The sequence below is a fragment of the Lasioglossum baleicum genome, chromosome 3, assembly GCF_051020765.1.
Source record: "Lasioglossum baleicum chromosome 3, iyLasBale1, whole genome shotgun sequence".
Taxonomy (NCBI): Eukaryota; Metazoa; Arthropoda; class Insecta; order Hymenoptera; family Halictidae; genus Lasioglossum; species Lasioglossum baleicum.
Window position 1 is genome coordinate 5459140 of NC_134931.1, and position 27589 is coordinate 5486728.

At 38.3% G+C, this 27589-nt stretch overlaps 1 protein-coding gene across 11 annotated transcripts in view; it reads left to right on the top strand.

The window, feature by feature from the left end:
- LOC143221936 (uncharacterized) overlaps nt 1–27589 on the top strand; it is an 87867-nt gene that overhangs the window by 25772 nt on the left and 34506 nt on the right. The window lies entirely within an intron of this gene.

Below are 27589 nucleotides of genomic sequence, written 5' to 3' on the forward strand. Positions count from 1 at the left end.
TAATTCAATAACCGTGTTGTCTTGCCTAGCAGCACTACTGCGACATCCACTCATTTCTCCATCAGTTAACGACACTCGACCCGGTTTAAAATTTACAACACCGCCGACGAGCAATTGCTTAGAAAAAGCATAAACATTGCGTTTAACCTTGCCGATTTTTATCTACTAAAAATAAACTAAAACCCCATTCTCTTCGACGTTTTGTGACTGAAAAACAAAACCACTAAGAATGCCGATAAACCTAGGATATTTTAATAATTGAATTTAATAATAGAAATTCTAAGATTGACGTTTCTTCTTTCACTATGTCGCTCTATGCAGAATACCACATACATCAAAATCATAGAAACGAACCAGATGTATAACAGTCGCTCACGAAAAGATTAAAGGTCTTTGCACACTATACCGTCACGGCAGGTAACGGCAACGGACCGCGCGGTCAAAAAGGCACCGCGGTGGTGGTCTTTTCCGTACACTACTGATCGGCACCGCAACGTCACTGAACGACACTTTCAGTGGCGCTCACCACTGGCGCGGGCGTTCGCCGCGCCGTAACTGGCCGTAGCGTAACCCATCGAACGACCTTATCCAGACCGTTCTAGTGGTGAACACCACTGCGCTGGCGGCAACTCGTGTCGAGCGAAGATATTTTGCCAAGACACCTCTGTAGGTTCGACGGTAGGGCACCAGTTCACTATACGCAGGTAGACGGTCCGGGTGCAAGTCCGACAATAGTAATAATGTTGGGGCGTACGGTCGAGTTTTTATTGCTCTATGACTGTATTGTAAAGACACGCTGTAGTGATTTGGTTATTGCGGATTACCGGGGTTTGGGCGCAGTTACTTTCGAGTGGCCAGCATTGGCACTGCCTACGCAATCGCTTCTTATTTTACTGTAACGACTACGATTTTATTAGAGGGATGAAAAGAAAATTTTCGAAGCTCGCGCGAGTCGTTTCTTTTCTTTTCCATATCAATGTGCCATTTCGGATATATCCACAAACAGGATCTTGACTTGGATCTATTCTGACTCTCGCATAACACTAGTTTACAAAATGAAATTGATTTTATGTACATTTGATGAGAGGTAACTTTTCCTATAGATTTTCTCCTGCTGAATTCGAAAATAAAGGTGAACATTCTTTTTACGGAACAGCTTTTAAGATATTTTGATTTTTTCAATTTGTTCACTCCTTTTCACTTTAAAAACCATACCTGGAGCTAGATGTGTCCGATTTGGTCGTTCTTGGTACCAAATGAAAGACATTGAAATGATGAGTAAATATGTATAGTGGCATCTTTAATTGTTTAAGCGGTTCAAAAGATATTGATGAAAATAGTCCAGATTTTTAAAAAAATTAAATTTTTAAGCTTATTCTGTGGCAATAGAAACCGACAAAAACGTCCGCTTTCTCTTTATATATATACGTAAAGTAAAAAATAACACCAACCAGAAGTAAATCGGCCGAAAAATGATACAGTTATTAGCGATTGAGTGAATAAATCCAAATCCCACATTTTCTGAATATATTCATTTTTCGACAAGTGGCCATGCCGGCAATGGTTTCTTTTGTTCTCACGTTGATGCCACTGCTACAGCGAAAACTTATTTCGTTTTGAATAAAACAACACATTTTTGATTGCAAAAAACATACGAAAGAACCCAACTCTCTTTATTCTTTAGAATATTTTAGTAATAGTTTTGGCTCTTGCTCTGTCTTCGGTTGGTTTTGGGATCCGTTTCTCTCGCGAGGAACGATATGTAAAACCCTTGATAGCATCGCTCAATGGTCTTAATTTATTGGTGAAATCTCCCACCGTGTACTCTCCTAAATGTACATGAAATCAATTTCATTTTGTAAACTAGTGTAATTAGTAGCCCAATAAAATTTCTGTCCTCGACAATGATTACTAATACTAATAGCCAAAAATTATTTCCATCATCGATAGCGGTTCCATATGACCAAAAAGAATTGTTGTCCGTTATAATGGATATTTATCAATCAATGATAATGTCTATCATCGATAAATGCAAATTTAATATTTTCAATTAACTAGATTTCCCGAATAACTTTTGTGAAATCCAACGATTACTGCATTCCTTGTGATAAAATATGAACTTTTTATAAATGATTTTTTTATCAAATTAAAAAGAGACTATTGTTTATGGCGTCTAGATAACAATCATCGCAAAATTGGCAGTATTTTTATGTTATGCGAGTAAAATTTCTTTTATAAATATTTAAAACTTTAAATAACTAACTATAGTATAACTAAAATTGTCATGAATTGACAAATATACGAAATCAACGAACCAATTCTATTGTTTGCGATCTTCATTTTATTCGTTTAGTCGTTTTCCGTTCGAACACCACATCGAGCTGCCGGCAAAACATTCTCGCCGAGAATGTCCCTTTTGCCAAGACGTTGCGCGTCGTGTCGGTGCCAGTCTAGTGCGCGCACCTCCATGGAAACTATATAGAAGAAAGTGAACTGTCGGCGCTTGCCGATATCGTGTGCGCACTTTTTCCCGTCCCGATACGTTGCCTCTCTATCCCGTCTACCTGCTGCGGCGATGCGGCCTATTGTCCGCATCCCCATTGAAATACAGAGGAGAGACCCAAAACGGCCTAGCGGTCCGTTGCCGTTACCTGCCGTGACGGTGTAGTGTGCAAAGACCTTTATTCCTCTTCCCCATCTCCACTCTTACGAGTATATATCATTTAGTACATCCTCGTAAAACATGAAATCCGCATTATCATTAGTTCAGGAGGACTTCGAGCAATTATCGATTTCAAGCACGTAGTCTATGACGTCGTGAATGCTTCTTAATATGCGCGTGTAGCATTATACATCTTTTCCACAGTCCGAAAACTTATTGTACTTATTTAGGAAGTTCCGACATTATTCAAGATATTATACAGGGTGTCCCAAAATTCCTTCAACAGCCGGAAATGGGAGATTCCTGAGATCATTTGAAGTGACATTTTCCTTTGCAAAAATGTTATCCGCGGCTTTGTTCAGGAGTTATTAACGAAAAACACGGACCAATCAGAGCGCGATCTAAACACGAGTTTGCGCGGTCGGCCGGAGCGTCAACTGTCTATTGGCCGACTGTGCCAACTCGTGTCTAGGTCGCGCTCTGATTGGTCCGTGGTGGTTTTTCGTTAATAACTTCTAAACCAAGCCGTGGATAACATTTTTGCAAAGGAAAATGTTGCTCCAAATGATCTCAGAAACCTCCCATTTTCGGCTGTTGAAGGAATTTTGGGACACCCTTTATATAAGGAGACTGACATCTTCAGCAATAATGTTTAAATGTACAATCTACATATATCTTTCTTGCAACAATACACGGACAAAAGGATACGCTTTTGTACAATTACTCTATGGCTGCTCATAATCAGGAAATACAGTAGCCAGTAACAGATAAATTGCTGCCAAATAGCGATTGGAAACGCATCTCTCACACACGCGTTGTTTACAAGAATGTAAACAAGCCCGCTCTGGGGAGAACGCGCATGCCATTGGCCGTCAGATAAATATTCAGAGCCCGAAGAACTACTTATTTGTCTGCTACTGTATTTAGCAATAATATGCCAAATGTACTGCCTCTCGAAAAGCAATAAACATTAACATTAAAACAGTCGGAGACTGATGGTACTTCTTTATCGAGCAGATGTTTGTATATTTTCTGGATGTCTAATTGTTAGTTAAGATGGTTTAGAAATTTCGATTTCTGTGAACAATTTCATCCCTAATTGGGGACTGAAAATCAAAATGAAGGGTTCTAATATTTTTTATATTCTTTATGTTTGTTATCGATCTTTTTAATAATGATTTATTTTTGATAAATTTATTCGCAACAGTGAACTACGCGTTGCGCAGGGGTCCAAAATTGACAAACATACGCAGCCATTGGCGTCGACAAAACACGTCTTTGTGTACCGCGCGTATCGCGATCGTTCCATTCTCGAATGTCACGTTCTACAGCTTTCAATCGTTGGTTCAATTTTCCAATATACCCGAGTGAAAGGCAGAAATTAGAGTTCGCAAATTTTCGCGTCTGCAGTTGGCAAGATCGAACGATGACACGAGACCAGAAACAGACTCCGCGCTCTCCCGTCGAAGTGGTTCGGAAAACAAACGTGGATCGCGAGTTTCGTATTGCTTATAAAGCCAGGAATGCACATTACGCGAGTGCACAATGCACGTGTGGGTACGATTATTGAATCGAACCGGAATCCCCCCTCGGTAACTCAATCTTTTTAAACGAATCGTCGCATTGAATAATAATATATAAACATTTAACGAAATTATTTTTATTCCAATAAACTCAGATTTATTTATTTATTATAAACGCAGTTTATTCCACCGGTAGCAACGTTTCACTGCGCCTCTCCGCTAATTCGTGGAATTCCGAAACGTTCCCGGCATTTCATTAGAGAAGTTGCGTTAACAATATTTAATTCGATAAGTACTAATTTGATATTTGTTGCTTTATTATATTATTTGCAACATCCGAGGAATTTTATAAATGCGTTATATTTGCACGCCATATGCGATTCGGATATACTTCTGCGAAATATTGTACAACGTAATTGATATAAAATGGAGTGTCGAGTCTGCCTTAATATGCGTAGAATAGCAACGGATTTTCGAGCACTGTTTTCCAACGCGGTAATCGCTTTATTGCCTTTATTTTTAATCTGATTTTCCAAGATTAAAGAGAGAGAATTACACGCGCAGTCACGGTTGGATATCTTTATGACAACTCGAGATAATTTAATCAGAGGTGCAGAATAACTAACTTCTACACTTTTGAGAATATTCAAGCTTTCAGTCTTTATCAATGTATCTCATGCTACTAGATTCGTACGAGTATGAAGTGACAATGAAGTACAGAGCAGGAGTTTTCTTTTTCAGAAAATTGTTGATTTCCCTACAAAAAAACTGAAGGTAACCTTGTTCGCTCTAAAAAAAAGGGTCGACAATAAAATTGGTATAATTACCTTGAAGCTCTCCTTGATCCATGTTATTTTAAATTCTAAAAAAATTTCCGATCGAACCACTAACAGCAGAACAATCTAAGCTGATCACGCTTCGTGGTCCACTCTGTATGTACATATTACACATGTTCATATGTTATTCTACGTATAGATCCACAAAAACGTGACAATTCTTTTCATATCTCCTGTATAAAATTGCAGACTTCCATCGTTACATAGTAAGCACAGAAATCAGGACACTAGCACACGTTTGAGCAGAAAGTATGGCACCTTGTGGACCTCGTGATACGTTTCGCACTTCACCTCCGCGACACAGCATCAATCCTGGAATCGAGAGATTCGTGCCGCAGAAATTTTCATAAACACTGAGCTTTGCAGCACGATAGAAGGAAATGCAACTAAATAACCACGAATATTGAATAAGCGCCTTAATAACTGGGTCGGGCTTAGGTAGCCAGCGACTGAGGTCTTGTCTCAGACTTCGCTGCTCCGCCGTCTTGCCCTACTAATGTAGCCTCTCCGTAGTTTCAATGTATACGTATCAGAGATCCCTATTTCACGTATATCTAACTACACGCGTAATAAACGAATCCGGATCTCAATCCGCGTAATTTTTTTTACGGGTACACATGGCACGTGAAGTTAAGAATCCGTGTAGACGGATCCGTTCAACACGTTCGAGTTTGGCGACTCGTGCGTTTATGTTTTTCGTATTAATTATTTTCGACGTTGACCATAGAAGTGAGACGCATGCGAGACAGCAATAAATTCCACGGTAAATTGTTCGACGTTATATCACCGTGTATTAAAATGCACGGGCAATCCTGTATTTAATATTGCATGGTTTAATATCCGGATTCGTTTGTTACACATGACACACGTATCTGCATACACGTGAAATAGTTTTTTTACATACACCTTTCACTCATCCAGAAAAGGAAAAGTTTGAAAGAAGCCACATGTAGCAGACAAATAGTTATTGAGAGCTGTTAAATATATATAAGCTGTTAAATTTTTTGCAAAATTTGATTGTGTGGAATTATACGTACATATAGCCAAAAGCCTACTACTACAGTCCACCCGACCGTGTCGATGAGACAGAACATAATCGTGTGCGTGCCTCGAGAGACAAACGAAATTTAAAGGTACATTCGTCGACAGACCCGTACCAAAAAACTGATCTTCACCCTGTCCATTCGAATCATAAATTTGAAGTAGCAAAATGTGAAAGAATACCTTATATTCATTGTTTACACCTAAGAATATTAATCCTACATTATAAAATACGAATGTTAAGTATAGGTACATTACAAATGTTTCAGAATCATCTGTTCCTCCGTCGGATCAAGTAGACACTGCCATTTTCGCGAATACGTCTTATTAACAATGAAGCACAATATACCACACTTCTCTAGACAATCCGTGGACACTATACAACACACTTTCCCATATCGTGACAGCGAACGGGAAGAAGGTACTCCGACCACGGTCAAAATACGAGTAGTACTGCGGTTATCACCTGTAAAGGACGTTATAGCAAGCAAAAAACGCATGAGGATCGGTTCCGAACCGGCCGATTATTTTACAACCACCGCGCTCCGACACTTCAACCCCGACAGATGGATAACACGTGCGACGGACCCATCGAAGCGACGAGCGGACTACCCTTATAAATCACGTCATTGATCACCGTAGACAATGCCAAAAGGAATTTCTTTGACAGCTTCCTCACTTTTCTCAACCTAAAGTCCTTCCGACACACCCCCATCCAATTAACAAACGCAACATTTCCCCACCTAAATCCACCCTTAACCATTCACGAAAAACCGAGGTGACAACCGCAGTACTATTTTGACCGTGTGGTCGGAGTAACTTCTTCCCGTTCGCTGTCACGATATGGGAAAGTGTGTTGTGTAGTGTCCAGTGATCGCGTAGAAGTGTGGTGTTTTATGCTTTATCGCTAATAAGACGTATTCGCGCAAGTGGCAGTGTCCTGTTGATCCGACAGAGGAAAAGAAGATTCTGAAAAATTTGTAATGTACCTATACTTGACATTAGTATTTTATAATGTAAGATTAATATTTTTATGTATAAAAAAATGGGGCGGCGGTTTGGTATAGTGACAACGCCTGCGGTGGTGGGCGTTAGCCGCGTATTTTGCAGAAATGAACGGTTACCGAGATATTGACAAAAAACTTTTTTCAGATTTTCAACTTTCAACAAATATTGTGATGTTATTATAAAAGATATTGAATTGTTCTTTACAGCAAAAGATTCTGTAGACTTTCCCGAATACAATGATATCTAATATTAATACATTATGATTGTTTAAACATGTTTAAATGTGAAATAAAATGTAAAATGTTGAAATTTGTTGGACCGTGTTATGTATTTATATAGAAAATGGTACTCCTCTCCAATTTTGATGAAATTTAAATATGTGATATAAATAGCTACACATTTTGAACAACTTTTTCCTGTGCAACAATGTCGCCCGCGGCTTTGTTTAGGAGTTATTAACGAAAAACGCGGATCAATCAGCGACGCCACGCTAAGCGGGACCTGTCACTGGACTGCGTCCGCTGTAGCCGCGCTCTGATCGGTCCGTGTTTTTCGTTAATAACTTCTTAACCTAACCTAACGCCATTTTTCCAAAGGAAAATGTCGGACATTGAAGGAATTTTAAGACACCCTGTATATCTTTTTTGAGAGACTATTCCTAACTTAACTATTTCTAACTTAATCCAAACTCATTTTGATCGCATAATCTTCCCATTGTAGATGTCATCCAGAATTTGCAAATTGTTTAGACCTCACCCAAATCTATATATTTGCAATAATTCGAATGAATATGGCTTAAATTTAGGGATTTTCGTATGCGTTCCGTACGTAACTTTTTCTCTTCTCGTTGGGTAGAAAGTATGTATTGATGTAAAAACAAACTTCACAGAGGTGTAGATTCACTCCTACGACGGATGACCATTACTTTTTGCACACCCTGTACATGGATAGTAGTTAGCCTGGTCCTGAAATCAATTAATCTACTATTCGCACTTACATTCTATAACGTCGAACAATTTACCGTGAATTTATTGCTCTCTGTCGCTCTTGCTGTCTCTCACGGATTCTTAATACCTTACTACACGGTTCACGTGCCACGTGTATACGTATATTTTAGTACACGTTCAAAACCGCGATCTCTAATACGTATACATATACGCTACTGTTTCTTTTTTTTTTGTTCTTGTTCCGCGAGTGTCATTTTTGACGATTGCTGCAATCGAATCTCCACTTTGTGTGTGTGTGTGTTGCTCGCTGCCGTCTCCCTGCACTCTTTTCGCACCCTGAAACTCTTCCTCGGAAAGTATTTTTATACCTGTTACCTTTATGCTACCTGTATCGCAGAGCACTGCAATTCCATGTGCACAAAATATCACGAACTTTTGTCGTAGTATGAATATTTTAATAATTTTTACTGTCGTCATTTCTCATGTCAAGAAGCTCTCTTCTTTCCTGTTTGTGCTAGATCGTTCCATAAATAATGCGACTTTCGGTTCATGTTTTTGGAAAATAAAATACTTAACGATGATCGTAATCCATAGAATTGTATGTATGTATACACAAGACTGATGATTTTGGTTGTCCGATTGTCCAATTTTTTTCTACATTTTAACGGAAAATGCTTTCTTTTTTATTACTAGTGTACGAAATACGATTTCAATTCATAACAAAAATTAAACGAAAGTCATTTTTACCTGCTGGCGTTCGAATAATTTCTCGATTTCAATAACGAACCTTGAAAGTAAATTTTGATCAGTGTAGATAGTTAAGTGACCTAAAACAGTCATTTAAATTCCACTGCCTACAGACAACACTTTGTAAAGAGTATTTTTCTATGAGCTGTATGCCTATACCGTTTCCGTGTTATATGAAACTAGCTAGACTATTTCATTGTTTCACATTCTTATTGTTTCGCTAAGAACAGTGTTCACAAATTATCAAATTTCGCCTGTTGCAGTGTTACGTAATTGTATAGAACGAATGGGTAATCAGATCTCGCTAGCTTTTTCACCTTAAGCATTGTTTAAATATATTTACATATTCGTAATGCGTATTATCTTGGAGAATACGGATGTTTTGCAAAATGAATGAGTGGAAGTACATTTTTATTGAACTCCAGTTTCTTGCAATGAAAGCAAGAAATTTCGATTTTGCATAAAGATCGATCGATTCGTGAATCGTTCTGTGCATAATCAGTAGACTGTGGATCTTTATGCAAAATAATGTTATTAAGAATGTTATTTCTTCCCTTAATGATTTTAACAGAGGACGAATCATATTATATATTGACATCTTCAATTTTGTAAATTTTACAACAATTTTGAATTTCATCTACACAATTTTGCTGTAAATTCATAAAGGTCCGCAGTCTAATAATTATCAGACATCTACTTCGGTGAACTCCAACTGAAAAAGTGAATGACTGCTGCGTGTACAAGTTGCGTAATTACGGAATGCAGGAATCGTGTTTTGAAGTTTAATTTAATGTGACCCAAATTTCAATTACGAAATAGTGGAAGGGAGCCAGCAATATTTGCAAACGTACGGATTGGGTCGGTTCGAGTAGTTTTTCAGAGTTCGACGAGAGAGGATGTGCACAAGGTTGTTCAAAAAGTTCGGGGACATCGCGTGTGAAACGCGATAGATGATACTTTAGGGTTTGTGTGTTCGAAGAGAGAAGATTATCTAATGCATAAATATTGAATCCGCCAAATAGCAACAGCTATGCTCTTCATTTAGTTGAGTTATCGCTCCTACACCGAAATGTTCTCTTGGAAATTATGGCGTAGAAATGTTGCAATTCATTCAGACACCTTTCGAAATCCGGCGAGAGATCAGAGAATAGTGTATGTACGCGATCTAAGCAACACGTCGGTCCCGAAATATTCACGTGTAACGAGGCATTACCGCAGTAATAAATCCCGGAACTTTTTGCACACAGTGTGCAGATTCTGGGTAGGTTGTGGTCTGTTCGCCTCGTTGCCACAGTATCCTTGGATGTGGCTAAGACTCGTGCACAAGCGTGAATAAGCCCGCGTTTCGTCAATGGTCGCGATAATGTTGATGATTTCGCCGGATGGTCCGGCCATGGTTGTCTTGTACCGCGAGACTCACCCTCTCGATGTGAATTTTAAAATTAGTCTTAAGGTCAAACGTTGGTAGCTGTCGTCATCGTTGTTCCTGACCTAGACTCGCTGGGGTGTAAACTTCGGGGCGCAGGCAGGGACGAGGACAAGGTGCGAATGGAAAGAAAGGAAAGGCTCGATTTACACACTCGACGTAAACTCGCCTCTGTAGAGGTGTATTCGCCTGTTCGTGACGTAAGCATCGAGCGAGGCACGCGAACCGGCGCTATACATATTAAAAGTTGATTGTCGTGACTTCGAATTTACATCGCGGACGATCGGCGGCCCGCACGTTCGCCATCCCCGCAGCCACGAAATTGCACTTCTCTTTTAACCGATAATCAGCGCCGATAACAGCACCACGAAAAATCGCCCGGACGATGATCAACTCCAATCAAACGGACAACCATAACTTTTAACCCCTCGCGATCCGACGCGTTTTCATCTTTCATTTCAGAACGTAATCCAACCCTTAGCCACCAAATTTTTACATTTTTGCTCTGAATGGTTAGTATTGATATATTTCAGACGATTATGACAAAGAAATATCCCCATTTGGGGATGCCGCCGCTTGGAATGTATTTAGTTTTCTTTTGTGCCACTTCTTAGTTTATAGAAATGGGGATCATTATTTAATGTGTAACTATTAATAATATAATTATTTGTTGATTTAGATAAAATTTAACTATCTTACCACGTTTCTATCTACATTTAAAACAACAATTTCGTTTTTAAGCGAAAACCTGTTCATTGAATTCTTAACATTTTTGCATGAAGTATTGACGCCTGCAAATTACAACACTGTAGACAACATTAGTCATCGCATGATCTTATGAGATAATTTAAGTCTGTAATATTAAGAAATTTGATATTTCTTTATTTTATGGTTCTGTCTTTATCCGTGGCCCATTAGATTGATATTACGATTTTCACAATGTGTAATCGTTCGTAGCTGATTACTACTATTATTTCTAGTAAGTACATCTCCTCAATAGTAATTGCTGTGATCATGAACATGACTTCCCGCTTCTATCAATGTTATCAGTCTCAATAATAGCAGTGACCAAGGAAAACAGGTTCGAATAAGTTATGCTGTTTCGTTGTTTAACTCGATAGCGGCGTTCAATTCATTTTCCACTTACATTCGACGTTCTCCACGACGCGCGACGACGCGACTTATCGTCTCCTTTTTACTCGTGACAAGTAGCATTTCAATGCGAAAAATATCGGGTGGCGTGTTAATCATCGATTTCTTCAAAAACAATTGATCAGGGGCTCAAATCAAAGAAAGTATGCACTAGCAACATAACTGTTTAATGAGATATCTATTAATAAGAATGAGAAAAACAATTTGTATGTAATTGTTCAGTGTGTATTCATTTTCGAGTTAATGTTTATTCATGGTTTAATCGCTTCCTTTAAAGATATCTTAGAATAACAAGGTACGCATTTATCTGGATAACAGGTTCGAGATGCATAATTATTTTTTCTCCTGTTGGATGTATGTTATTAAGACAAGCTGACGTAAAACTAATCTTCACATATATAAATTGCAGATGTTGAAAATGACGAGGAAACTAGTAATTATGTGATCTATAAATAGTGCTGACCCGTATAATTTTCCAAGGCATTAAAAGTCTCAATCTTTTCGAATATGCACCTGCGTTGTGTTGCAAAAATGTGTAATTATTTCGTCGATCACACTGTGTGCAGTTTCAACAAAATGCTCCTTTTATTTATTCTTTGTCTCAAAATATTTTACAATGTCTGAAATTGACGGCTATGCTTTAGTTCCCACACAAATTTCAATTCACTAATTATACTAAAGCTCTCATCGTCAAGAAAAAGTAAAAATTGTCTGTTTATAAAATAAAAAGATCAATTGAATTGTTAATAAATTCGATATACTGTGCTCGAGATGTGAATCTGAAATGTGAGACTACTCTTTGTCGCGCAGAAGTGCACAGTTACGATTCATTTAAACAAAATAGATAATAGAACTATGACATTCCTTTGCCGCAGTCGCATTGCTCGGGCCACTCAATGTAATTACAAGGAGTAGTGAACACGACTCTGCAATTGTTACATGCTGGCAAGCTTCTGTTTAGTTGTCCCCATTCATTCATTAATTCTCTCTCCCATTATCGGAATCTGTCATTATATCCGAACCATGTGATCACAGTTGTCATTCTGAAGTGGTTCTAACGGTGACGTTATACTATGCCCATAGTAATTTTCAAATGAAAAATACGAAAGTCAGTCGGAAGAAAAGTTTAATTCACCTCTACAAACGTTGCGCGGAAAAATATTGTTTATTAATAGACTGCGGGATTAAAACGTACTCTATAAAAATATATACAACTCGCGTAATCTTTATCGTTTTTACTTTGAAAAAATCACATGTGTTTAGAAATATTGAATAGCTTTGGCAGGGTTTACAAAGGAAAATTAGTAATTTTTTCGATCCAAAATCATATTCACAGAATGCTTATTTTCAAATGCTTATTCTAATTACATAATTTTTATTAAATTTCATTAATGTCGACATTTCCGGTGTCGCTGAGCATTTAGAAAGTAATGTAAATTAAATACTGATATGAGATAAGTCATTTTTTGCAAAATGAACTGCTAGAGATCGGCTGCCCGGATCTCTGCGACGAGCCGGATGAAGGGAACAGTTAATATTTACGTTGTAACGATCGGATGTCCAGCGTACACGGATCGGCGAGTATCGTACGCTCGCGAATGTGATTTTCTTGCGAATTACGATAATTGACGATATGGAAGTACATATCACGGAATAGTCTGATCGCTGTTTCGTGGGCTGGCTCGTACACGGCAGTTAAGACTCGCGTGCTCGTAAACTACGCGAAACAAGTTTATGAGACGGGACGATAATACGGTTATCGCAACCGCTGTGTGCCTGACCTACGCTTGAAAATAATGCGATCTTCCCCGGGTAGCCTCAAACTTGCTGCAATCGGACTGGGAAGAACTTTCGGTAGCATCGGACCGAAAGCCCTCGCGTACGTGCTCGTCCTAATAAAATCTACGTTCGATACAAAAGTTTTAATGCCGTTCGAACCCCGGCCAATTTCCACGGAGGAATCGTATATGAAACAGACTGCCGCGGAGGAACTTGCTAGATCCAACTGTTTTGGTACGCGGCCAGTCGTTCTCGTCATTGAGACACAAATGGCAACGCTAGGGACTGACAAGGGTCACCGAGTCGTCGAATTATTAGAGCCACTTGCACAAATTGACGCGTTTCCATTAAATCATTCGACTTTTAAAGAAAACTCCAGCTACACCGGACATCTTTACTAAATATTCACGTTTGCAAATTGAAAATATAAGTATTGTCTTCTCCGATAACCGACAACTTTTAACCGTCAGAGCCCGTCAAGGACCTTCGGTGTTATTACAATTTTTGTATTTACAAAAACCTAATGGTGTTATTACAATTTTTTGTATCACAGAAGTCACGTAGGCTGCGGCTGTTCGGTCGAACCGTATCGAAATGCCGCATCGTTGAAAACGTGATAGGTCCCTATAGGTACCTGATAGGTACCTTATCAGTTATTGGAGGGTGAAGAAAATATTTTCTGGATAACATTTGTTTACTGGAGAAACATTTTCATCGAAAGCTTTCTCTGTCTGAAAAGAACGTTTGTTAGAAATTTGTCGAGAGTTTAACCTTTCCTTTTAAATTTTAAAGAAATGTCATTAAAATTTTCGTCGACACAAGTCTTGTAAATAACAGGACGTGCCCTACGTGCATATACGTATTTCATTCGAATAGTTAAAAACAAGAAGTTGTTTGATTTCCTGAGGGACACTGCGTAGTAACGTTTTCTTGGTTCTGTTGGTTCCAAGAAGACCCGCCAAGGATGTTTCAAGGTCGTTAATTTTTTTTAGTGGCACGAGTACTTCCATATTTATCTTCTTCTAAAGACCTTGCGAGATGAACACTAGCGGCTGCATCTCATGATCACCGGAGAAATGTAGTAGTTCGGGAATATGTATGCATCTTTATATTCCAAGTTCTACTTTAAGCGTTCAAGATGTGACGACCTCGAATCTAGATTTCTGCTGCGCTTGCATTCTACCACACCTTGTCGCGGATACAATTTTTATTTTATAACTGGATTCCTGTTCAAAATAAAAATTCTTTGATGTAGATGCTACATAGACATTTATTCTTTTTTCTGAAATAATACAACAGTGTTTTTAAGCTTAAAGTGGTACAATTACTTAAAAATTTAATAAGATAGTTCAAGGAATTTCATATTTGCAATTGCAAAAATTAGTTTACAGAAATTGTGTTCGGGTCATGACAGACCCCACTGCAGGGTTAAATTCCTGAAATATCTTCACAGTTTTGCACTTGATCTACTCATTCTTATTATAAACGCATGAAATTCGCAGTCTATTTATAAGCAACGCGTTTTCGTAAATCTGGTTCTATTCTCGCTTTCTATAAATATCAGGTTTTCGTACATTAATGAAATTCTATTTCTATTTTTTCTAAAGAATGACACACGTTTCCGTAAATAAATCCAACTGGGCCAGATATACATGCGCGAACGATTGACGTGTTTCTGTAATGGAAGGTTTCGGATGGTGTTTTTATTTTCATTCGTATAATTCATGGGACACCCTGTAGATTCGGAACCGGGCAAGCAGTAATGAAAATGGTGTGTACCGCTTGCAGACTTTGTTTTGGAAGCATTCATGCACCGTTGGTAAGAGGAAGCGAGAGGAAACAGGACAAGCGGTCCCGAAAAACTTTATTCGCAGTTTGCAAGATGACGAGGAACGGAAATGGAACTTCCGAGTTCCGCTATGAACTGGGGAAACAAAAATGAAACTTTATTTTGCTTCACTTAGGGCACGTTTTTATCGCAAGCTGGACGTCATCGTGCGAAGATTTAGACTCGACACTCTTCAAAACATAGCGTTGTTCTTATGTGATGCTGGACTGTGAATTTTCACGCAAAATTAAAAGCACCTGAGTTAAATAAAATGGTATTTCTTTTCTTAACCCTTATTTCGGGGTAAAAATGTTAAAACAATTTTTTATGCGTTCTGATGCATTTATGAAAAAAATGAGTAGGTGCAATTTAAAACGGTAAAAGAATTAGAAAAATTTGAAGGTGCTGTTATATTATTTTCTTAAATATCTAGTTAAATGTCTATTTCGATCCGCTGTCTAGTTGTCAGACGTATTTATTTGAAGTGTCACATTATAAGTGAAATATAATTTGTTGATTTAATGAAGGTCTAACACCCCACCAGAGTAATATCATGTTTTTAAACACGGACGGTTGCACATAATTAGAGTAAATTTGCGTCATGTTTACAACCGGATCAACGAAACAGTAACCGCTCAATAAGCGCGTAATTTTGGGGTTGTAGAGGCGGGAATTAACAGAAACTGATCTCTAATTATCGAGCGACCAATCACACAGCCCATGTCCCCACTCATTTGGTTGCTTTCGTGTGGTAGGAGAAATCTTGATCAGCGAAACAAAAATGATTTGATTCCACACATTAGGAATAACTTTATAAAAAACGATTTTAAAGTTTAATACGTTTTTTATATAAAATTCCGAACCATGTTTTCTGTGCGTGGACGAGAATTTTCATCCCGAGAGATCGAACTATGTCAGTTTTCTCTGACCAGTCAAGTGGAAAGAAGTTTAATTTTTAAGTGAACATGAGACTTTTCCTTTAGCAGTAAGTAGAAGAACACAAAATTGATGAAACGTCTCGGAATTTGTTGAAAACTGAACTTGAACGTTTACTTTTCTCTTATTGATATTTAAATGAACACTTTGTTTAAGATGCTTGTAATCCGAACAATTTGACAGTCATGTTGAGAGTTAAATAAACAAGTTTTTAACCTTTAGTTACTCGCATTCCATATAACTGATTATATGGAACTTTGTATCACTCAAACGTAAATAAATTTTTATTCAATAAAATAACCAGCTCAACGCAAAATAAATATTTGCTAGTGTAGTCGGCACCTTTGTTTATGATTGAAACACTAAATTTAAAGTTTCGAGATTGTAAATGCTGTATATGCGAGTAATTAAAAGTTAATTTTAAAATAGAAAGGCATATTCAGTGTAATGTTCTTTGTTTCAAGCTGTAAGTTGGTTTACAAAGTATAATTGTCATTTATGCTATTTTGCTGGTGTTATCCTACTCACTCTCCCATCGACCTATAATAGTTTTAACAATTTCATGTGGGTAACAACTAGATCCATTCGAAACCACGTGTATACATATTTTTACCACGCTTATATTAACTTGCCGAGTTGTCGTATGCGTCAAATCTTGTAATCGAATTCTAAACCACTTCCCGATGAGATAGAGACTTGAAACTTTAAACATAGCGTATTTCCATATCTGGCGTTTCTATATCTTTCTATTTCATACCAGTATTACTATATCTTGCGTTCCATTTAAAAAGTAGAAAATTAAAAAATATATTTAAAAAAACTTTTTAGAAACCACGCTTATATTGAAATGCACTAAAAAGGAGAAAATTTTCTCCATTTTAGTGCATTTTAATATAAGCGTTAATATAAGCGTTAAAAAGTTTTTTTATATATTTTTTTTCTGTAGTTCTCCGAGATCACCGCCAATCTTCTCATCGGACCCAATGTAACTAGCTAATGATTTGAACTGGCTTCGAGAAAATTAGAACGTTCGTAGCTGCGGTTCAAAATGTACCAAAGTCACGCCATCTGAAGATTAAAAATTGATTTGAAGCTCCGGAATGGTACACACGGTTTGAAATAATTAAGGGGTTATGTGGACGTGCCTAAAGCCGTCTCGATAATTTTTCACAAGAACGTCTAAATTTGTTTTAACGCTTACATAAGTACTCGCGACCTTCAACTCGGAGGGCTCGAACGATTCTCTTTCGTCCCCGGTTAATTGTACCGGATATGAAAGATCCACTTTCTCTAAGCCGATGATGCGTCAAATTAAACGTGCTTTTAGCAGAACACTAAGCTAAGAGACACGCTATACATACATAGAGAGCTTCCTGGCTAACACGATCATAAGCTAAATGAATATCTGGCCTATCTCAGCTATCATACGTTTAGATGCCGAGTGATCAGTTCTGACATTCAGTTTTCGACGTCAGGATAATTTACTGTAGCATTATCATCGACTCCTAACAGGAGAAACGTGATAATAGTAATACTATCCAATATTCAAACTTCGACGTACAGTCAATCACAAAAGTCTATAGTACATCTGGTGTGATTTATTTGTCACTTGGGATTGAAATCTTTATACTTGTTTACCAGCAAACATAACTAAATGAAGGACACATTTATGACCAGCCAGGAGATGTTAGAAATATAATGATGCTCATTTGAATAATTGAAAATAAAATATGCCGTCAACGCGTGTTCTTTTTTTAAGAACAGGTTAATAAGTTTTTATAAAGAATTACTAGCTGAATCGAGACTGTAACGATACTAATTTTTTCCATTCTAGCATATGAACTTGAAGAGACAATCCCGACTCTAATTTGAAATATTTTTCACTAGAATCTTTTATAAAATCTGGTATGGTAATGATTGCAATAATAATTCAGTTTAAAGTATCATTTTCATTTTCATGAAGTCGCATTTTATTTATGTTTTGAATTCACTCGTTTGCTAACAGATGTAGGATTCTTCGCTGCCGTGTTTCAAAATTCATCGAATTACAAATAGCAGGCGAGGGGGAATTTCCGTGAAATGATCAAAGCGCTTGCAACAAACGTTTATGGTGCATGCAAACAAACTTTTGCGACTGACTGTATACAAGAAGTGTTTATATATCGGAAAGGAAACATTTACCGAGCTGCGAGTTTCTATGACAGTTTTTCACCCCCAAGAGTAGTATTATAGAATATGCTGCCAGGGTATGACCGTCGAAAAATTCGCCGAGGTAGTTTAATTGACTGGCAACGTGTAACGACCTTAAAAATTCCATAAAATCAAACTAATTTATTTAATGAAACCGATATTGAAATATGCAAAAATGGTACAAAAAAATTCTTATTTGTACCTTGTATCAATTTTACACTGAATATGGTAACGCAAAAAATCATTTTTAATACTTATTTGGGGTATCTGGAGTAATCTGTCAAAAGTAATCTCTACGACGACATTTTGAGGCCAGAGGTTAATTAGATTTTGGCAAGAATCGTTTCGATTGATCGTAACAACTCGTACAGTAAATCGTAACGAGTGTAAACCTCTTCGAAACCCGTGTTGCTTGAATAACGACTCTCTTCGGTTTCGAGTCTTCTACTTAGAGCTGTTCTCAAGGGTGTTGAATTTCTCGTTCTCCGAAAAGACCGTCCTCGTGTCGAAAAGTTTCGCTGGAACGCCTCGCACGAGGGGTTAGCGAATAGCAATCGCGCCGGATAGTTGGAACATGCAAACATTCGACTTCAAATCGAATGAAACTCTATTCGCCGAATCGAACAGTGTTTCCAATTATTCTCTCAGTGTAGTATCTTCATGTAATTCAATCACTTGAAGCAAACAGCAAATTGTTTCAATTAAAATAGCAAACTGGAATTTTTCCGCCGATACTGCGCGATTCCCATTATTCGGATTAATAGGAACGTATCGATTGGCTAAATAGAAGAATTTTTCGATTCGAAAATGGTTTATTGGATTAATGTATCGCATGTAAATAGTTCGTCTAAACAGCAATTAACTGATTCAATAATAATTTAAATCATGTGCGTAAAATCTCACTTATTGCTGTTATACAAGAGTAAATAATATTACATTAAAATCGATTTTTAACCAATAGTAAACGAAGGAATAAATTTGCATTTGTCGATGCCGAAAATTTTAATTTTGCATAACGACCCGCAGTCTAATTATATACATTAATTTAGAGACCATAATTAATTTCGAACGATGTCGATAATGATCGGAAAATTGTATTGCAATTAATATTTGATTTGCTTTACCTAGTAATTAACTCTATGATATATTCGATTCGTGAAAAAGAATAAAAATGCAGTGGTTCGTATATATTAATTTTGTTTGACAGGAACGTGTATTTTACAATATTTATTCACCGCACACCATTTTTACAACAATCGTTACAGTAAATCGATTGTTTCACCAATAAACGTTTGTGAACGTAACACATGTAAAGTGCTGTTCAAAACCTCAATTTCGCTGGATAACACTTCGTAGTCGATAGTGAAAGTGAAACTGGGACGTCAGTATAAAAAAAAACCGCTGGTACAACGTATATCAATTTGTTGTTTCTTAGCATGAAAAAGATAAGTCGCGTGCGAGCAGCACGTGTGAGCTCGGGGCGTTCCAATTTCTCACTTAAAGGGCTCCCGTTTATCGAGCAGCCTGTGTGCACGTCGTTAAAAAAAGGAATAAATTACTAGAAAATAATTGAGAAAGGCTTCTTTTAGTTAGGAACTTCTTTGAAAGGTGTTCTCATGCAATAGATAATTAATTGGCTAAAATATCCATTTTACTGCAATAGTTCTTTAACATTGCTTTTCATTGTGCTGTATTATCACGAATATTTTTTATTTTTATTTCTTTAACATTAACGATCTAAGTATCTACTGGTTACAAAAAATTTTTTAAATTTCATATTTAGAAAGTTTTTCGTACAGTTCAAACTAAAGCATTTCCTTTCAAGAACTTTTTTTATCTGTTCTCATCAGAACTTAATAATGTGAGAGAACGTGTTTTGAAAAAGTTTCACATTTTGTACATGGAACCTATTGAAAAGTTTTGCAACTCTTTCGATCCCTGGTTGAGACTATTATGAAGAGAACCGAGTACAGTCATTTCACCGAAAATTAAATAAGAGTCGCTGTTATTCCGAGTTCATTGGAAGTATTGAAGCACTCGATAATATACATATACGGGAACTCGGTCGTTCGAGGTCTTTTTTCGACTTTTCCGGGATACTTGGACGGCCAAGTTAGAACAGAACACTTACCCTCGTAACCTCCATTAAATCTTTCATTTGTCGAACGACGAGCACGGTTTATCTTCCGCGGAAAGTTGCCAGTGTCCAGTTCGAAAGCGTGTGTGACCAAATGACAAAAATCGGGTCAATCTCTTATTGGATCTATGAAACGTGCCACGACTATCAAATAAACGAGTGTTATGCGTGCGTACTCGAATTCCATCTCAATCGGCGTCCCCGTCGCGTAGGCAAATGTGTTCTCCTCGATTAAGGTCGAAATAACAAAACTCCATCCAAACAAGCTAATACAACAGTTATAAATCGTCACCATCGATTCACAATTTTCACCGTCACAGACATATCTCACTCGTTTTCACTCGTGATTTCACAAAGTTTATTCAATCTTGTCGAATGCTATCCGAGTACATAACATTCTGAACGTTTTCGTAAATATTGGGTTGTCCCAAATGTTTCTTTCGCAATGTGCGCATTGAATGTTGTTAGATACGCGGGGTATGCCCCACAGTGGAGGGGATATTTGTTTTTCTTAGATCAAGGCTTTACTGTACTCGAATTATAAAAATGTTTTCATGAGAAACTTTTTGGCTCCTGTTAGGTTCGCTCTGAATGTGTGCACTTTTCTTCATCCCTCGGAGCCATAGTTGGTTCAGGGTATCATACCACCTCGCGTCCAAGTGGCAACGTTTTCGAGTATTTATCTCGAGCCCCGTGACATGGCTGTCAATACGGTGAAAACCACCTTGGCGAAATTCATGGTACATAGAGCTGAGGCGAGAACGACGGACATGTATTAATCGCGTGTCCACTTTCGAAATGCCCGAGAAACTCGGACGTGCGGTTACGGAATTTCAATCGTACAACGTTCTTCGTATTCAAAGCGCGCGCGATTGATAACCGAAACCGCTTACCGATTTTCATCCGTGATGGCACCTCTTATGAAAGGATACGCCACGAATGTCGAACCGAATCTGCCGGTTATCGTCCTGAACAATCAGCTGCTTTCAACCCGATATGTATTCAAATCCCCCCCCCCCCCTCTCTCTCTCTGCGGCGGATATACCCGCCGAATAGAAAAATTCATTTTCCCCTGTAAACGTCGCGCGATTCGTCGCGATATTTATCCGCGCGAATCCTGCAAACTGCTATCATTATTTACAATCTATTATTATATCATTATAATTATTATTTATATAGGGGCAGTGGCCGAATTTACATCAGCGCCTGACATGTCATTGACGTATGATATTCTGAAAATAATATATATAATATTTTAGAAAATTTCAATTTTCAATTCGGACAAAGATGATCCAGTTCCACCTTCCCGAAAACAGTGTCCCACGCAATGCAATTAAGCAGGGCTATTAAAAGTGTTTAATGGGTACATCTCCGAAGCTCCGCGAAAAAATCGCTACCCCATAAACCGTACAAAAATTGCAACGACAAAGTTTCATTGAAATCCGGACCCCACCGGCATTTAAATTCATTAACCGCGGCAGAGTCGATAATGCGTTTTAAAACTGACCGCTAAAACTGCAACCTAGAAAGTGGTTGTATAAATATTTGCACAGGGAATCCACGGTGGAAATCAGGAAAGCAACGTTGCAGCCACAAACAACGGGGGCTTAGCGATATCAAATATTGAAGGAAAGGAAAATATTCGGTGACATACGCGATTCACGGAGTTCTCTCGAACGAGCATTCGAAGATCCGTTCGTGTTGATTCGACTAGACGTGAATCACGGGGCCTCGGTCCCTGTACACTCCAGTTTTAAGTTTATTTCGAGTTTATCGCGCAGCCGAAGATGACACAGTTCCAGTAATTCGATCTGCTGATATTTTTGCTGCCGGTGCGATAAACTGGCTGAATTTATGGGAACGATCGGACCGCTTTGTTGTGCCCCTAAACAACCGTGGAATGGTTGTAGGTATATACAGAGGCGTAGCGACTCGCATGAAACTCAAAGAATTTATATAGAGCGCCGGGACACGCTCGCAAACTGCTGGAAACCCGGGGAACAACTGCGGGAGACTCGGCCCGATGCGCGCCGTTCCACTTATTCTTTAAATAGTGCCAGTCAACAAGTCTCGGATCCATAAAGTCGGGAATTTGTCGCGCGCGGTGTTCTCTCTCTCCTTGGAACTTTCTTCGTTCCAACCCGATTAAAGAGACTACGCAGCTCGGCCGATCGAGACCGAAATATTCGACGATGTCGCGATCGACGACGCGTGCCGGACCACCATTTTCGATCCATTGCGTATAAGTTACGAGACCGGCGAGATTCCGAGCTGCGTTCACTCTTGCGGGTGAATGGAATTATAATGACATCAACAAGAGTCCGTGTCGCGTATATTAACGGACACGCGCCCGTCCGAAACGGTGATAAGTCTCATTACTAGACGCGGATTTTCATGCGTTTATGAAGAAATTGGAAGGGTCATATTTACAACAGTAAAAGATTTAAAAAATCGAAGAATATTGTTATAATGTAGAAGATCTATTAAGGAATGCAATTAATTTTTATTTACTATCTACGATCATTGCAGAACACTTTTATTTTGCATAAAGATCCGTAGTCTGCTCATTACACGCTGAGGAGTCGAGGGTATTCTGTTGTGGACAGCGTATATTTCCGTGCTCTAAGAGACTCTTTTTTATGAGGAAGCTTTATTACTTTCTGCAGCCATTTATAATAAGTATAATAACCATTAGTATGCAAATAACAAGATTACAACAGTTTAAGAGTGTTGATACAATTCTTATAACTTCATAAAACCACAAAAGAGATAAATTTCCAATTGATTCCTACGTCTTGCAATTAATGCAAACGATTTTTATTTTGCATGAAGATCTGCAGTCTGATAATTATCATTGTCTGTCATGTCTGCATCATCAGTCTAGTAGTAATTAATGATTTTCTCATAAAATTTAAGGATATCGTTCCATCATTTTCATCTTATTAATTCTTTTATACATATTACACAACCGTTCTGAATGTCCGCTTCTTGGACACAATTATTTCGATTTGTAGTTTCGAAGTAGAGAAAGATTTATGCAACGTGTCTTAAATACTGAAGATTTACAATGACTTACTTGTTTCGTTGCTAACATACATAGGTAAAGGTTAAAACTATTAAGAAGATTCCTCTTTCTGTCGCTCGCCTCTTACAATCGATGCCTCTATACGCTGCAAAATGTTCGATCTCTTTTTATTTATGCCGTAAGACGTTACTTCTTTAATATACGACATTGCAAATGAATTTCAATCGGCTGATACGAAGTGTTATGCGAAAATGAATAAAACATGATTAATATTTCATGCAACCATCAGGTCGTGTAATAAGAAATGTCAGATTTCAAATCATTTGCAATTTGATCGTTGAATTGGCATTTAGATTGAATGTTAAGCAGTTGTGACACTTTTATATTACTTAAGCATACATACATTTGCTTCTTAATATTCATTCATGATCATTTAAACGATTAAATTGCGAACGATTTGAACTCGAACATGTCGGTCATCTCAATTCTCATTGAGCTGCGAATATGCTAATGTGTGCTTCCAGCAATTTAGTAGAATTGTGGTCGCGTGGTTGTGAGATTTGACAATGGACCGAAGAGTGAAAAGAATCCAGATTGGATTTAGAAAAGTTTTATCAATCAGTCAATCTGAATTTCACTTCCATTCTCTTTGTACTAGTTCCTTTCTACATTAACATACCGATCCAGAGGTTTACAATGCTTTAAATGTTTTTTAGAAGTCGTTTCCTGCCATATTTTTGCATAAGAAGATACAATAATAAGTAAACATTCGAAAGCATTTTGAGTGTCCCTCAAACTTTTGCAGTTTGACACGGAACTTCACGTTCTCCCTTTATTTTTCCTGGTCCATTGTCAAGTCGCAGAGTGACACGATCATGCTCCTACTTAATTGTTCGTGGCACACGTTAGGGTGTTCACGGCTCGATGAAATTTGGCTGGCTGACACACTAGAGCGTAGGGAAGTGACCCGCAAAGCCATTAAGCTGCATCTAATACTGAAGTCCGGTTTGTTTGCGATAACAACGCACGGTTGCACAAAAGATCAATAATGTTCCTTCCACTTCTGCCTAACACTTCGTATTATCGAATCATGATTCATTTGCAATGTTTAAATTGCGGATCTTTAAGATACAGGAATCGCTTGGGAACCTCGTCCTTTCTTCAACAATTTTCTCTTCAATTCTTTTCATCTTTTTACTGTTTTAAGCTGCAGCGTCTCATATTTTAAAGAAGTTCATTCAATTTTGTCAATCAACAATGTTCATTCATTAGTCGTTTGGCTAATTTTTCCTTTGGTCGCAATGTCAGATGTTTGTTCAATTGTGTTCTCAACAATAACAAAGTCTTCCTATAGAAATAGCACTGAGGAAATAACAATTTGCAAATATTACTTTCGACAGACAAGCATGCAGCTCAAGTATTCATTCATTGGACAGGTCACCCTATTCAATATCCTTTTTCGATATAGTCACGTATTTTCCAAGAACCTATGAGGGTTAACCACCCCTATTTCATTCTTGTCCGACACAGGCTCCCAAAGTTTGTTGTCTTCTCCAGCCGTATCGCCGTTCTCATCAGTATTGTTGCTCTCGCACACTACTACAGCACATATACGCGATCTAGTCAAATAGAGTGTGACGTAAAAGGGAAGCACAGAATCGCTGCGGAGTTCAAGGACCCCATACGATGAGCCTCCGCGCGAGTAGAAAGAGATTACTTGGTCAATGTTTCCATTCTCCGGACGGACTCGTTCGTCCTTTTTCCCCCCTTTGTGTCTCGCTATTCCGCACGTTTCATGCCTTTCGTTTTCTCTGTTTGACGAGCAATCGCGTCGTGTCCGATCGCATGCTTTTCCACGGGATGTTTAACGAACGATTCACGGAGGCTCTCTCTCTCTCTCTCCCTCGCCAAACAGTCAAAGAAGTCTTCTTAGCGGTGTGTGCCGACTACTCCCGGTGATTTACAGAAGATTCTGACTGACGTCCAAGTGATCGACGTTAATAACCGGCCGAGGGTAATACCTACGCGTGTAACATCATCCGGACTAGCTAGCAATTAAATCATTCACGGCGACAGAGTTGCGTCGCGCAAGGATTTACATTTCGCCGACCTGTTATACGGCAGCCGTTATGCAATTAGTTGCTCGAATAACCGTGAAACGTTTAACGGGCCTAAAGGAGAACCGCAGCTGCATGCTAAGAGACAGACATGCATATTTTCGTAGCGGCCGGGGGCCGGAACGCGACACTGAACGAGTCTTACACGTCGGAGACGTTGCATTAATTTTTCGATGGACCAACGCCAATGCGACTCGCTACGTGACAGCCGACTGAAACATAGGTACATAAATATATAGATTTCTTTTCTTTTCCATTTCCCCTACCCCCTTCTCTTCTCCCTCTCTTTCGCGATAGCAACGTGCGAGGACGGCAGCTACGAGGCTGCACAGGGAATTGACTGGCTAAGCACTTCGCCAATGCCAGAACCTGCCACACACGTATTGCTAGGTATTTTGCTATCCGAAAGAAACCTGCATCAGTCTTCCTGCAATGGCGTCGAATAAAATGGAACTGGACTGCGGATTTTATGCATTCATGGAAAAAATATGAGTGGGTGCAATTCAAAACAGCAGAAAGGTTAAAATGATTTAAGAATGCCAATCTACTGTCTTCAGCTGGTTAAAATGATGAAAATAGGAATCTCTTGCAATTGAGGCAGACAATTTTTATTCTGCATAAAGATCCGCGTGAAATTGACTAAGCAAAATTCAAAAATATTGTACAATATAACCTTGACCTACGAAAAAGCCTCGAGTCCGAGCTGGTTCTTAGATCGTGCAGTTCAACCATTTTTTTGTAACCTCGCCGACTGCGCCGAACGTAGAAAAGAACAGTTTTGTATTAGGTCTTAGGTTTCACCTACTCATTCTCAGTTCTCTTCATAAAATCCAGTCTAATATAACATGCCTGGAAATATATTACTTATAACGTTCTATCTGGTCATGTTACAGCAAGTTTGAAGAATCGGAAAAGTTTCACCGGTTTCATGAAAAATCCTGTTTCTCTCTTTTAGCACCGAGAAAAGGACCCAACGATGTCAAAAATTGTTTATGGCGTGCACGATGCGTAATTCGATAGCTTCGGGAGTACGGTGTGCGAACGATGAAGTGAACGTGTAGAAAATATTGTCGCTTATCGTTACATTTTTCACGTTTCGCCGGCGCGCGCGTTCCTATCTCCCCAGGAAGAATTTGAACAAGACGTGTCAGTGTATACAAATTCCTCGGATAATAAAAGTACACCAGTGAAAAAGTTCACATACCGATGTTCGCGTGTCTGGTTCAACGATATGTTGCGCACATATTCCATATTGCGAATACATCATGGCCGAAGACGATCCTACCACAGACGAGCTGTATTTTTCTATTTTATTTTGCTGTCAGATATTCGTGAAACTCCACAACCACATTTATTAGGTTTACAAATTAATTAAATAATTGTTGATTATAGTAATAAATTATTGATTATATATAAACAATTATGCACTTTCTTCATCTTAGAGGTAATCAATGAATCTTTAATATTGCAATTGATGAACTGCGGTAGCCACGAATTAATTTTTTACGTCTATCACTATTTCCTTCTCGCATTCGGTGATAATTTATGGGTTCACTTTTATTTACAGAAATGAATTCATACGACGTATGTATTTAGATGGTGCAAATAGTATTTATGAAATATAATATACCGGAGAGGTATAGGAAATTGGGGATTATACGTCGCAAACTGATTGGACTTTCAGGGGTTAGTTTAAATCGATCCCAGAACGTATTTCCGAGGGGACTTGTTCGCTTTTGAGATTGCAAATTAAAGCTGGAAAATTGCACTTTATGATAGAACTATTTAGGTTCGCAGAAAAATTCGAGATACTTTTGCGAAATCGATAAATTCGGACCGATAGCTCAGAGAAAAATGATCGAATTTCGAGGGGTTATTTCGAGTTGATCTTAAAATATGTGCCCAAGAAAATTTGTTCGCTTTTTTTTGATGTTGCAAATTAAAGCTAGAAAATTCGAATGAATTCGCGTACGAATCCGTGTCTATAAACTTTAAACTGCTAACACACGAAAATTTTACATGGTACTCCTTCAATGAATAAAGGGTTCCACGGATTCCATTGCAAAAATTCTGATCGTTAATGTAATTAGCCACAGGTTGATCGGAAGAAAACATGATTCATCAGCGATACACAACGGTAGTTAGTGTTCCAGACACGACGTTTAGCCTTTAACGTACTACATAACCGTGCATTAATGCAAAAGTTAAAGAGATAATGGCCAGTCGTGGTCTTCA